The sequence below is a fragment of the Triticum aestivum genome, chromosome 4B (genome assembly GCF_018294505.1).
Source record: "Triticum aestivum cultivar Chinese Spring chromosome 4B, IWGSC CS RefSeq v2.1, whole genome shotgun sequence".
NCBI classification, from domain to species: domain Eukaryota; kingdom Viridiplantae; phylum Streptophyta; class Magnoliopsida; order Poales; family Poaceae; genus Triticum; species Triticum aestivum.
Genome location: NC_057804.1, coordinates 43331161 through 43345208, shown reverse-complemented (window position 1 = coordinate 43345208; position 14048 = coordinate 43331161). Strand labels below are relative to the sequence as shown.

General features: G+C 43.9%; 1 non-coding gene across 1 annotated transcript; it reads left to right on the top strand.

Moving 5' to 3' along the window:
• Positions 1–8256: 8256 nt before the first annotated feature.
• LOC123095237 (U6 spliceosomal RNA) lies at positions 8257–8360 on the top strand. The gene has a single exon (XR_006446142.1). It is a non-coding gene; the product is annotated as a U6 spliceosomal RNA (small nuclear RNA).
• The last annotated feature ends 5688 nt before the right edge of the window (positions 8361–14048 follow it).

The window sequence follows — 14048 nt, the reverse complement described above, 5'->3', positions numbered from 1 at the left end:
ATGAGGTTTAATCCGCTGCCGCCATCCATGAGTACCTTGGTAAGACGAAAGCCGTCAACTATCGGACTGAGGACTAATGCGGCTGGTGCTCTAGCTGTTTAGAATTTAGGTTCGTTGCTGGCATTGAAGGTGATAGCCGTGTCGCTCCATGGATTTGTTGTTGCTACTTGGTAGACTTCGGCGAGGCTGCGGATTGTTCGTTTCCACATGTTATTTGATGCGAAAGTCTCGAAGACTGTTAATACCGTACTGGTACTGCTGGGCTGGTTGCCCGGGGCTAGAAAGCCTTCGCCACTTTTGGCCACCTGCCGTAGTATCCAACATGCTCGAAGGCTATGTGTTGGAGTGGCGCCCTCCATACTGTGGATTTTGTAGGGTCCGTTGAGCCATCTCTCCAGTATGGTTCCGTACCCTTTAGGGTTTTTTTTCTTTTTGGTTTTTAACCCAGGTGCTTGAGTATGACGCACCCTTTTATTTCGGACTGGGGTTGTATTCAGGGCCGGATTGTCCCAAAACCTAGTTTCGGTTTTCCAGGCACTCTCCATCGTGCAGTATTTTTGTACAATGGTCGCTAGGTCGGCGAAGCGTGTAACTTCGCGACGACTGATGGCGTTTATGATTCCCTTGTCCGTGCAATTGTTGCAGAAGATTGAAATCGCGCTTTCTTCACGGCAGTCCTTTATCCTGTTCATAACCAGGAGGAATCTGGCCCAATAATGATGTACTGTTTCATCGGGCTCTTGCCGTATTTGAGATAGATCGCTTATGTTTGGGTGGGCAGGTGGAATTAAGTTCGGAACCCCGCCCGATCTGAGGCTCAAAGGCCAACAAGCTTCCGGATTCAGATGCTTGGTTTGCTGAACGCTTTCCAACAAATCAGGTACGATGCCTGACTTTAGGTTCAGTATTTGATTAGCGTCCGTCCCTACGCGGGAATCCGGCATGGAGGGATCAGGAATCCGGACATAGTTGGTTTTTAACATAGAAGAAGAGTCGCCGCATTGTTCCTCTACCACAACAACATGGTGGGTAACCTGGGGAGAGTTAATTTCTCTTAGATCGGTTTTAAGCCCAATGTGATTGTAGTCGGTAGCGACTCCCAGGGCAGCGATGCGATCCAAGAGCTCGTTTACGGAGGAGAGCTCAATCGGATCTAGCTGCTCGGCGAATTCCGAGCTGACGTGAAGATCGCTTTTAATGACCAGAGAGGTCATTGTCGGAGCGGTGGCCGAACAGGCGGTCATAAGAAAACCGCCTAGCCAGATAGTCTGGCCGGCAGCCAAAGCTCCCTTGACGACGGTGCCGTCTTTAAAGACGGGGAAAGGCATCCTTCCTGATGGTGACGGCACAGAGGAACTCTCAATGAAAGCACCAATGTCGGTGTCAAAACCGGCGGATCTCGGGTAGGGGGTCCCAAACTGTGCGTCTAGGCGGATGGTAACAGGAGACAAGGGACACGATGATTTACCCAGGTTCAGGCCCTCTTGATGGAGGTAAAACCCTACGTCCTGCTCGATTAATATTGATGATGTGTGTTACAAGAGTGGATCTACCACGAGATCAAGGAGGCTAAACCCTAGAAGCTAGCCTATGTTGTGATTGTTGTTCGTCCTATGGACTAAAGCCATCCGGTTTATATAGACACCAGAGAGGGCTAGGGTTACACAGAGTCGGTTACAATGGTAGGAGATCTACATATTCGTATCGCCAAGCTTGCCTTCCACGCCAAGGAAAGTCCCATCCGGACACGGGACGAAGTCTTCAATCTTGTATCTTCATAGTTGGAGTCCGACCGATGATGATAGTTCGGCTATCCGGACACCCCCTAGCCCAGGACTCCCTCAGCTGTTGTTAGTTGGAGGCACTCGTTGTTTCGAGCAAGCCATGGATTGATGCTTGTTGGTGGTTGGGGGAGTATAAACCATTACCATTCTGTTTGGGAACTGCATATAATGCATGTAGTATGGAAGATACAGCCATCTCATAGTTGTTGCGTTGACAGCGAAAGTATCCTGCTCAAAATATTATTCAATCTCTATTTTAAAATCGAGCTCTAGCACCTCTACAAATCCCTGCTTCCCTCTGTGAAGGGCCTATCTATTTACTTTTATGTTGAGTCGTCACCCTTCTTATTAAAAGCACCCGCTGGAGAGCACACTATCATTTGCATTCATTATTATTGGTTTATGTTGGGTACGACTTGACTGGATCTCTTTTACCATGAATTACAATGTTTAGTCAGTCCTTGATCTTTAAACGTGCTCTGCATTTATGTTTTGCGGTCTCAGAAAGGGCTAGCGAGATACCGTTTTGTTATATCATGTTATGATTGTTTTGAGAAAGTGTTGTCATCCGAGTTTTATTATTATGGCTCGCTAGCTGATTATGCTATTGATATGAGTAATTGTGAGACCAAAGTGTTATTGTCAGTATGGTTAGTTCATAATATTTGCTGAAACTTGAATGCTGGCCTTTCATGTTTACAACAACAAGAGCAAACAGAGTTTGTAAAAGTTTTTCTTTATCACTTTCAGTTTATCAACTGAATTGCTTGAGGACAAGCAAAGGTTTAAGCTTGGGGGAGTTGATACGTCTCCAACGTATCTACTTTTCCAAATACTTTTGCCCTTGTTTTGGACTCTAACTTGCATGATTTGAATGAAACTAACCCGGACTGACGCTGTTTTCAGCAGAACTGCCATGATGTTGTTTTATGTGTAGAAAAGAAAAGTTCTCGGAATGTCCTGAAAATCCATGGAGGCACTTTTTGGAATTAATAAGAATTTCTGGGCAAAAGAAATACATCAGGGGACCCAGGGCCTGTCCACGAGACAGGCCCCCCCTATAGGGCGCGCCCCCTATCTCGTGGGCCCCCTGGACCTCCACCGACCTCAACTCCAACTCCATATATTCATGTTCTAGGAGAAAAAAATCAGAGAGAAAGTTTCATCGCGTTTTACGACACGGAGCCGCCGCCAAGCCCTAATCTCTCTCGGGAGGGCTGATCTGGAGTCCGTTCGAGGCTCCAGAGAGGGGGATTCGTCGCCATCGTCATCATGAACCATCCTCCATCACCAATTTCATGATTCTCACCGCCGTGCGTGAGTAATTCCATCGTAGGCTTGCTGGACGGTGATGGGTTGGATGAGATTTACCATGTAATCAAGTTAATTTTGTTAGGGTTTGATCCCTAGTATCCACTATGTTCTGAGATTGATGTTGCTATGACTTTGCTATGCTTAATGCTTGTCACTAGGGCCCGAGTGCCATGATTTCAGATATGAACCTATTATGTTTTCATGAATATATGTGTGTTCTTGATCCTATCTTGCAAGTCTATAGTCACCTATTATGTGTTATGATCCGACAACCCCGAAGTGACAATAATCGGGATACTTCTCGATGATGACCGTAGCTTGAGGAGTTCGTGTATTCACTATGTGCTAATGCTTTGTTCCGGTTCTCTATTAAAAGGAGGCCTTAATATCCCTTAGTTTCCACTAGGACCGCGCTGCCACGGGAGGGTAGGACAAAAGACGTCATGCAAGTTCTTTTCCATAAGCACGTATGACTATTTACGGAATACATGCCTACATTACATTGATGAACTGCAGCTAGTTCTGTGTCACCCTATGTTTTAGCTATTACATGAGAAATCGCATCCGGCATAATTATCCATCACTGATCCATTGCCTACGAGCTTTTCATATATTGTTTTTCGCTTATTTACTTTTTCATTGCTACTGTTACATCTACTACAAAAACCCAAAAACAATTATCTTTACTTCTGCTATCGTTACCTTTATTATCATACCACTTTTGCTACTAAATACTTTGCTGCAGATACTAAGTTATCCAGGTGTGGTTGAATTGACAACTCAACTGCTAATACTCAAGAATATTCTTTGGCTCCCCTTGTGTCGAATCAATAAATTTGGGTTGTACTTCACCCTCGAAAGCTGTTGCGACCCCCTACACTTGTGGGTTATCAGCCGTGTAATTCAAGTTCCCAAACCTGACCTGATGGCCAAGGGCATAGCTGTCGATCTGCTCCAGATGGCCAAGCGAGTTGGCCCGCAGTGCGAAGCCACCGAACACGAAGATTTGTCCGAGGAGAAAAGTCTCACCCTGGATTGCGTTGTTCAAGGTTGGGGGAGCCATCGAGCCTTACACCAACGACATAGAGTAACTCTCAATGAAAGCACCAATGTCGGTGTCAAAACCGGCGGATCTCGGGTAGGGGGTCCCGAACTGTGTGTCTAAGGCTAATGGTAACAGGAGACTGGGGACACGATGTTTTACCCAGGTTCGGGCCCTCTTGATGGAGGTAATACCCTACTTCCTGCTTGATTGATCTTGATGATATGAGTATTACAAGAGTTGATCTACCACGAGATCGTAGAGGCTAAACCCTAGAAGCTAGCCTATGGTATGATTGTTGTTGTCCTACGGTCTAAACCCTCCGGTTTATATAGACACCGGAGAGGGCTAGGGTTACACAGAGTCGGTTACAGAGAAGGAGATCTACCATCCGAATCGCCAAGATTGCCTTCCACGCAAAGGAGAGTCCCATCCGGACATGGGACGAAGTCTTCAATCTTGTATCTTCATAGTCCAACAGTCCGTCCAAAGTACATAGTCCGGCTGTCCGGATACACCCCTATCCAGGAATCCCTCAGCGGGCGCCGGGGGGCCGCAGGCATCAGGGGCGCCGGGGGCACCGAGGGGGGCGCAAGGGCCGCGGGCGCCAATGTCGGGGGCGCCGGGGGCGCCGGTGCCACGGCTGTAGGAGGCACCGCATGCGGGGGGGCGCACCTCAAAGCCAGGGGTAGGCCAAGAGAGGCGCGTGAGCGCCTTGGAGAGGCGTCGAGGAGCCCGCGTCACCGGTGACGGGAGGAACAGCCGTGGGTACCTGGTGAAACGGAAACACATGCTCATCAAAGTAAACATGCCGGGAAGTGGTTCACGCGGTGGGAGACGGGATCGTAGCACCGATATCCCTTGGAGTTGGAGGGGTAGCCGATGAAAATCCAAGCGACAGAACGAGGTGCGAGTTTGTGAGAAGTGGAGTCGACGGTGCTAGGATAGCAAAGGCACCCGAAAATACACAAGCCATCATAAGAAGGGGGCGTACCGAAGAAAAGATGGTGAGGTGCATAGTCCACCGTGGGCGGCAAGGGCGAAGGTTAAGGAGAGGAGAAGCAGTGGCGAGTGCGTCCAGCCAGGAACGGGCGGCACATTAGCATGGAACAGGAGCGTGCGAATGCAGTCGTTCAGAGTGCGAAGGACGCGTTCGGCTCGACCGTTCTACTGGGAAGTATACGGGCATGTGAGATGAAAAATTGTGCCGTGGTGCGACAGAAAAGTGCGGAAAGCAAGGTTGTCAAACTCTTTTCCATTGTCAGTCTGAAGAGCAAAGATGTGACGCCCAAACTGCATGTTGACATAGGAGTAAAAAGCCATCAAATTGGGGAGTGCATCCGACTTTCTGCGCAAAGTAAAAGTCCACACATAATGAGAATAATCATCAAGGATAACCAGATAATATAAATAGCCCGAATTACTAGGAACCGGAGAGGTCCACACATCGCTATGAATCAACTGAAAAGGGAAAGAAGCTATGGTGGTGGAGTCATTAAATGGGAGGCGAACATGTTTGCCGACACGACAGGCATGACAGGTGTGATCCTCTATCTTATGACAACTGAAAATGAAACTCCTAAGAATATGACGAAGTGTGACGGGGTTGGGATGACCCAAACAAGCATGCCAGAGATCAACGCCGACGGAGAGAGCAACCGGTGCGGTGGTGGAGGTGGACGGCGAATGCACCTGATAGAGCTCGTCGAGGCTGTCACATCGGTGAAGTACCATCTTGGTTCGAGCGTCCTTGACACAAAGTCCAAGCTCGTCAAATTCAACAGTAACAGGATTTTCACGAGTTAAACGACGAACGGAAACAAGGTTCTTAATAAGATGAGGTGACACAAGTATGTTAGACAAAATAATAGGCATGGAAGTAGAAGGAAAAGAAGTGTGCCCGACATGTGTGATAGGGAGTGTGGAACCGTCGCCGACAATGATGCGGCAGTCGATGGTGACGGGAGTGAAGGAGGCAAGATTACCAGGATGAGCAAACATGTGAGCCGTAGCCCCGGTGTCCATGTACCAATCATCACCTCCGGTGTAGTTGTTCGGTGTAGGAGCGGTATGCAGCCCGGTGAGGAGCACCGGGTCCCAGGGCGCCGGCGGCAAGGTCGGCGAGGGGGACGAAGACGCCATGGGGAGGTCGTAGCCACCGCTCAGCTGCGGCGGTGGATACTCTCCATACATCTGCGGAGCCGCGAAGTACGCATGATGCGCGGGAGGGGCGGGAGCCTGCTGGCCTGTTAACGACCCACACCAATATCCGGAAGACTCATACGCAGGCGGAGCCCCATACGCAGGCGGAGACCCGTACGTGGATGCGGGCGGAGCCCCATATGTCCCGTATGTAGGATACCCGTACATGGGAACGGGCACATCATAGGTGGCAGCCGCCCCATACGGTGGCAGGGTCGTGCCGTAGGGCACCGGCAGCGGGACGGCAGAAACGGCGGTGGACGGGCCGGCGGATGCCATCGCTAATCCGGCGGCGGCGGTCGGCGCGGTTGTGCGGCAGCAGACGCCGAGTACTTCCGGGGACGAACGACGATGACGAACGAAGCAAAACGCTGGATTCCGATCGACCCCTCAGTGCAAAGCCAGCTTCAACTAGCTAATCGATTTGGACGTGTACCAGTACTACGTGGGTACTAGTACTTCCGGCTGCAACAATCACGGGATATACGCACGTAGGAAACATATCTAAATGAAGTGTCAAACTGCCGGCGCTTCGCACAGGCGAGCGACCGAGCGACGCGATGGGCTGGCCCAGTTTTGTGTAGCCAGTGCACATACAACCATACCCGGTTTTGGGAACCTTCTCAATGTTTTTTTTTTGTTTCTTATACAGTTTTTTTTTATATTTCAACTTTTTATGCTTTTCTGTTCTTTTTCTTTTTATTTTTCCTTTTTCTGTTTCTTTTCCATTTTCATGTATATTTTTCTTTAAAAAACTTCCTGTATTCGGTAATCTTTTGAAAATTACAGAAAATATTTGTATTTTCAAATTTTTCTCATAACTCAAAAAATGTTCTGATTTTTTATATTTTTGGGGGATTTACAAAAATTGTTAGGAATGTTTTGGTTTTTCACATCTTTTAAGAAATGAATTTCAAAAAAAAAATTATTTTAAAAAAATGATCATGTTTCCACTAATTTCAGCAGTTTCAAAAATGATACAAAAATTTCAAAAAAGTTTTAGTTTTCAAATTTTGTTCGGGTGTTTAAGAAAATGTTCACATTTCCAAATTTTGTTATGGACTTTCACAAAATTGTTCATATTTTCATTTTTTCCCTGTTTTTCAAAAATTGTCAGATTGTTTTTGTTCAAAATTTTCACATCTTTTCCAAAAATGTTCATAATTTTAAAAAAACTGTTTTAAAAAGTGTTTCAAACTTTGAAAATAAATCATATTTCACTTTTTTCAGTAGTTTCAAAAAATGTTCTGTTTTCTAATTTTGTTCAGTGGTTTAAAAAAAAGTTCGTGCTTCCAAATTGTTCTAGAATTTCACAATATTGTTCATGATTTGGGACAATATTATTTTTTGAATTGTTTTCATAATTTTGAAAATTAAGTGCATTTTGCAAAACATTCAGTTTTTTCTTAATTTGCTTTTGAAATTTTCAATAATATTTTGGATCTTCGCTGGATGGTTGGTTCTGAAGGATTTTCGCTGTTGTGGGACTAGTAAAGCTCGCTAGGTAATTCAGTAGTAGCGCATCGTCAATAGGACCAGATGTTGGGTTCGCTCCGCCGCTAGTGCGCCTTTTTTAGTAACTACAGTATGTGGTCGCCCTCTGGCGCTACCTTCTGGGCAGGCCCTGTCCTATCCGTCCTGTGCGTGCCGGCGACAACCTGCCGCAGAGAGCGGGAGATAGGAGTTCCCTTGAACTTTCCCTTAAGAAAACCATGGTCACCACATACTGGCCTTTTTTTCACCCAAAAAAACACTTTCATTGGCCCGTCAGGCACGTGGGTACCCACAACCACATTCCCGCACAAAAAATAGAAAAAAAGATGTACCAATTTCTCTAAGATAGCGCAAAAAAGAAAAAAGTACAACAACTTTTACAAAGGACCGCGATAGCCGGTGACCGTTTGCTGGCTAAGATGACATTTGAGGAAATCCGATAAAATTGGATGATATAGAGAAGATTAGTATGGTCCCTGCGCAAAAGGATGACATGCACAAATCAAGGCCGACAGCTTTAGTGTTGGGGATGGCATTTTTTACAAAACACATGTCATTTCATTTTTATTAGTGTATTTTCTATTAAAAAACTGTCACCATCAGATCTAGATCCTATGGTCTGTGGGGCGTTTGCTTAGGACTAGTGGTTGGGGCGCGCCCTCGCGCGCCTCTTGAGGCGTTCATGTGCGCTCCTATCTTTTCTAAGCACATTGGGCTTCCTTGTTTGATCCTCAGTTTCGATCCAGAATGATTAGAGTTAGAAATGTTAGTTTAGATATATAACATTAGAATATGTTAATAGCTTAGATCAATCAACCCAGAAACAAAGATAAGGCCATCTGCATATGTTACAAGTGTGTACGAACTGAATTTTTCCTACAACGTAGTTTAAAATCTTACAGAGATTCATTTGACCTCTTCTCACTTCTAGCAACAAGTCACAAGTGTACCACATAATAAGATTAACTAAAATAAGTTTCTGATCCTCTGCAACAACCTTCCAATGAAGCCTACAAACATCCCTCTATTTTGATACAAACAGCTAGTTGAATCATCTAGCCTCATCCATGTCGCTGAAGAGGATGAAAAAAACAAGGGGGGAGGCCGAAGAATATTTATAGGGTACAATTAGAGTGCTTAGTTATAGAACTCCCATAAAAGACAATGGTCAACCTCCTTGCACTCAAAAACTTGTGATTACCCTTTTTGAGTGCATTATGTTGCAAACCAAAAAATAGAAACCTTAAATGATTACTGCCCTTGAGGTTGTTCACCTCTATCCATGTAAAAATGATAATTTAGAACTCATAATGATCCATAAACATATATGTGATTTCAAATATAATGCACCTTGACATTGTAATGGCACCATATATGTGATATATTACTTATGAATGGTTCCAATGATAGGATAACAGACAGTACAACCATCACTAGTCCTCACCACAATTACATAAAGCTCGTACGTGAAAATGATAAATAACATAAATGAGCATAAAATAACAAAGATTGTAATAATCAACTAAAACCCATGACAATATGGTAGGTATTTAAGTAACATGTTCTGTTACATTATTCGCTCTATCATGCTATTCTATAATACATTTTACAAAAAAAATATCTTGAAATGAACTTGCAGAACTTATCATATATTCATCTGAATTGCACATATGACACTGCCAGATGCAGTAGCAGAAAGAATAAATATTAGTACGAGCATGCAACCAAAAATTAAAAAATCTGGACTACACGATATGTGGCTGACTACTAAGAATCATTTGCCAAAAATAAGAGACCAAAACTGTAGTACATGGTAACTAAAACATTCAATTTACATCTGGATGATATCACCTCATTCTTACAATCTTTAGTATCATTTACTTCAGACTCAGACCTTCACCTTCCTTGCATGTGTTGCACAACTCCATTAGGCCATCAGGCATGGCAAAGAGATCTGATGTCCTGGGATTATCGAAATCTCAACATGAAACTCTATATACTGAAGAACCATTGTAGTGGCCAGCTGCATGAAACAATAAACGGATTATGTACCAGTTCAAGTCTACTGGATCATGCATATTAGCCCTCACCAAACAACATACAACCATATGTTGGGGAACATAGTAATTTCAAAAAAAATCCTACGCACACGCAAGATCATGGTGATGCATAGCAACGAGACAGGAGAGTGTTGTCCGCGTACCCTCGTAGACCGAAAGCGGAAGCGTTAGCACAACGCGGTTGATGTAGTCGTACGTCTTCACGACACGATCTGACCGATCAAGTACCAAACGCACGGCACCTCCGAGTTCAGCACACGTTCAGCTCGATGACGTCCCTCGAACTCCGATCCAGCCGAGCTTCGAGGGAGAGTTTCGTCAGCACGACGGCATGGTGACGATGATGATGCTCTACCGAGGGAGGGCTTCGCCTAAGCACCGCTACGATATTATCAAGGTGGAATATGGTGGAGGGGGGCACCGCACACGGCTAATAGATCTAAAGGATCAATTGTTGTGTCTAGAGGTTCCCCCCGCCCCCGTATATAAAGGATCAAGGGGGAGGGGGCGGCCGGCCAGGAGGAGGCGCGCCAGGGAGGAGTCCTACTCCCACCGGGAGTAGGACTCCCTCCTTTCCTTGTCCAAGTAGGAGAGGGGGAAGGAAGGGAGAGAGGAGAGGAAGGAAAGGGGGGCGCCGCCCCCTCCTTGTTCTATTCGGACTAGAGGGGGAGGGGGCGCGCGGCCTGCCCTGGCCGCCCCTCCTTTGCTCCACTTTGGGCCCATATGGCCCATTAACCCCCCGGGGGGGTTCCGGTAACCCCCCGGTACTCCGGTATACATTCGATAACCTCCGGAACCATTCCGGTGTCCGAATATAGTCGTCCAATATATCAATCTTCATGTCTCGACCATTTCGAGACTCCTCGTCATGTCCGTGATCACATCCGGGACTCCAAACTATCTTCGGTACATCAAAACATATAAACTCATAATTTAACCGTCATCTAACTTTAAGCGTGCGGACCCTACGAGTTCGAGAACTATGTAGACATGACCGAGACACGTCTCCGGTCAATAACCAAGAGCGGAACCTCGATTCTCATATTGGCTCCTATATATTCTACAAAGATCCTTATCGGTCAAACCACATAACAGCATACGTTGTTCCCTTTGTCATCGGTATGTTACTTGCCCGAGATTCGATCGTCGGTATCTCAATACCTAGTTCAATCTCGTTACCGACAAGTCTCTTTACTCGTTACATAATGCATCATTCCGTAACTAACTCATTAGCTACATTTCTTGCAAGGCTTATAGTGATGTGCATTATCGAGAGGGCCCAGAGATACCTCTCCGACAATTGGAGTGACAAATCCTAATCTCGAAATACGCCAACTCAACATGTACCTTTGGAGACACCTGTAGAGCTCCTTTATAATCACCCAGTTACGTTGTGACATTTGGTAGCACACAAAGTGTTCCTCCGGTAAACGGGAGTTGCATAATCTTATAGTTGTAGGAACATGTATAAGTCATGAAGAAAGCAATAGCAACATACTAAATGATCAAGTGCTAAGCTAATGGAATGGGTCAAGTCAATCACATCATTCCCCTAATGATGTGATCCCGTTAATCAAATGACAACTCATGTCTATGGTTAGGAAACTTAACCATCTTTGATCAACGAGCTAGTCAAGTAGAGGCATATTAGTTACATTATGTTTGTCTATGTACTCACACATATATTATGTTTCCGGTTAATACAATTCTAGCATGAATAATAAACATCTATCATGATATAAGGAAATAAATAGTAATTTTACTATTGCCTCTAGGGCATATTTCCTTCACCATAAACATGTTATTTTCTCTTTACAACATAGATCGATAGATGTAGGTCAGCACTTATAGACATGAGATGAAAATTGTTTTAATGAAGTAGGACTTGTAGTAATAAAATCAATGTAACGAACAATTGGTTTATGAGGGAGCAGAGGAAACACTGCTGACATGAGAAAATTTTCAAAAGTGCATGATGTGCATGTGAGACTACGATAAGTAAAATTCAATGTATGTGTGATTGGATCGTTTTTAGATGCTAGACCAAAATTATTTATTTCCAAAAGGGGATTATAGTATCGTTGGATTCAGCAGTGGCTTGTATAATGTACATTGGCTACACATAGTACTGGAATTATTATGATGTATCCATATTTAAGTATATGAGGTATAACGGAAGGGTTTGTGACATAGATACGATAGAGTATGGGTAACCTTCAAATGAAGAAACACTTTTCATTGAGCACATTGGCACAATGGGGTAAGTGATCTATTTGTGGCACACATGCAGTGTTGGCAATCTCATCTCCAAATAAGGAGAGGGAATTTTTTAAAGAGTGACTCCAAGAAGATAATATGCCATCATTACACAGTCAAAAACTGGACATCATGTGTGAGAAATCCAAACAAGCAGGTTTTAAGCTACTTCATGATAAATAAACATTCCGTGAACCTCTACAAGCTCAATTAAATTATATAAATATATAAGCAACATGGGAAGCAAAAGTCCATTTGAGTATGATTCGTAGAATATACCATGTTCCCTATGGCAACCCAAAATCTTGCATGTATAGAAACACCAACACCTCCGCCCATGACAATTCCAGTAAGTGGAGAAACTACAATTGAATGATGTAGCATTGACGTGCGTAACAGTGACAAAAACAATTGCATGGAGAATGAATTTCCAAGGATGCAGCTCACATATGGTTTGCTATAAGTTGCAATGATATAGTTTAACAAAAATTTAGTACGGAAAAAATCAGCACCCTATTTCGAGGTATCTGATTTCAGAGAACATACACCAAAGTTAATAAAATGCCTTCAGTAATGATAAATATAAATGCTACTCCCTCCATTCCAAAATAAGTGTCGTGGTCTTAGTTCAAATTTGAACTAAAACCACTTATTTTGGAACAGAGAGAGTAAATGCTTATGTCTGAATAAGAGTTGGACAAATAAAGATGACACAAGTCAAAGTAAAAAAATGCTGAAGTAATCAGCTTTAGGTAATTAATATCATTGACGTTTTAAGTAATTAGTACCATTATACCTGACAATTAGAGAGGAGGTTTCTGGAAGTTCCACTGGTTGGAGATGGGCATCTGAAATTAAGGAACACATCATAATAGATCAGGATTCAGGAAATGTACACAATAGCTAAAAGAATATAGTAATGTATATATACCTAAAGACGGTGGCTTTGATGAGAAGTGAACTGAACCTAGTGTGGCCGAGTTAGAAAAGGGTAACAATGCAACAAAACCTTCTTGGTCCCAGTTTGGTCCCTGACATAAACCAAACAACAGTCAGTAAACATCATGACTCCAAAAAAACAGTAGTAACACAATCAATCCACTATACTATTTTAAAGGTCTGTAAGCGACACCAGATATGTTAGCTGTAAGTCACCATGTTGGCATAGCCTGGACAAGGCCTGTATCAAATTAATTAATCATTATGCAAAGCCAATACTTACAATGTTCAAACTGAACAAACAGAGGCCAAGGTAATTGCTTAAGAAAAATAAGCTACTCATATTTGTTTTACCTAAAAGGGTTAAGTTACTTTCAACGACCTACAACACATTAATAAAAAAATGGAACAAATTCCAAGAAACAATTGGTGCAAAGTTGTCATAGCTATAATATAAGGTATAACATCACATTGCTTTTGTAAGATTAAATTACAAAGAAATAATGTCATGTGCTCTTCTCTATACTTACTCAAAATTAGATCCCTTCATCCACCACAAGAGGATGAATCCGCCTATCCATAATTGCTGGTCTAATGAACTGCAACTTCATTCATTAAATCTAGTCTGAGAATTCGACAAATATGCGTAATTTAGCCTTCAATTTTGTACACAGCTATGCTGACACCATGACTCTCATTGTGTACAACAGAGAGAGAGGGCCAGGGAAGAGAGATAGGGTAGGGAGAGGGCGTCGAGGGGAGCAAGGGAGTAAGTGCGTGTGGAGGGAAGACTGGCCTCACTGGCATCCACCCGTGGTGGTGAGGAGAGTATTTAACCAAAAACTACCACAATTCACGGAACCGTGACGAAAATCTACCACTTTACGATTTTGTCCCGAAAACTACCACTTTCTCGCTAATCCGTGGCAAAAAACTACCAAGTCGCGAAATCGCTCG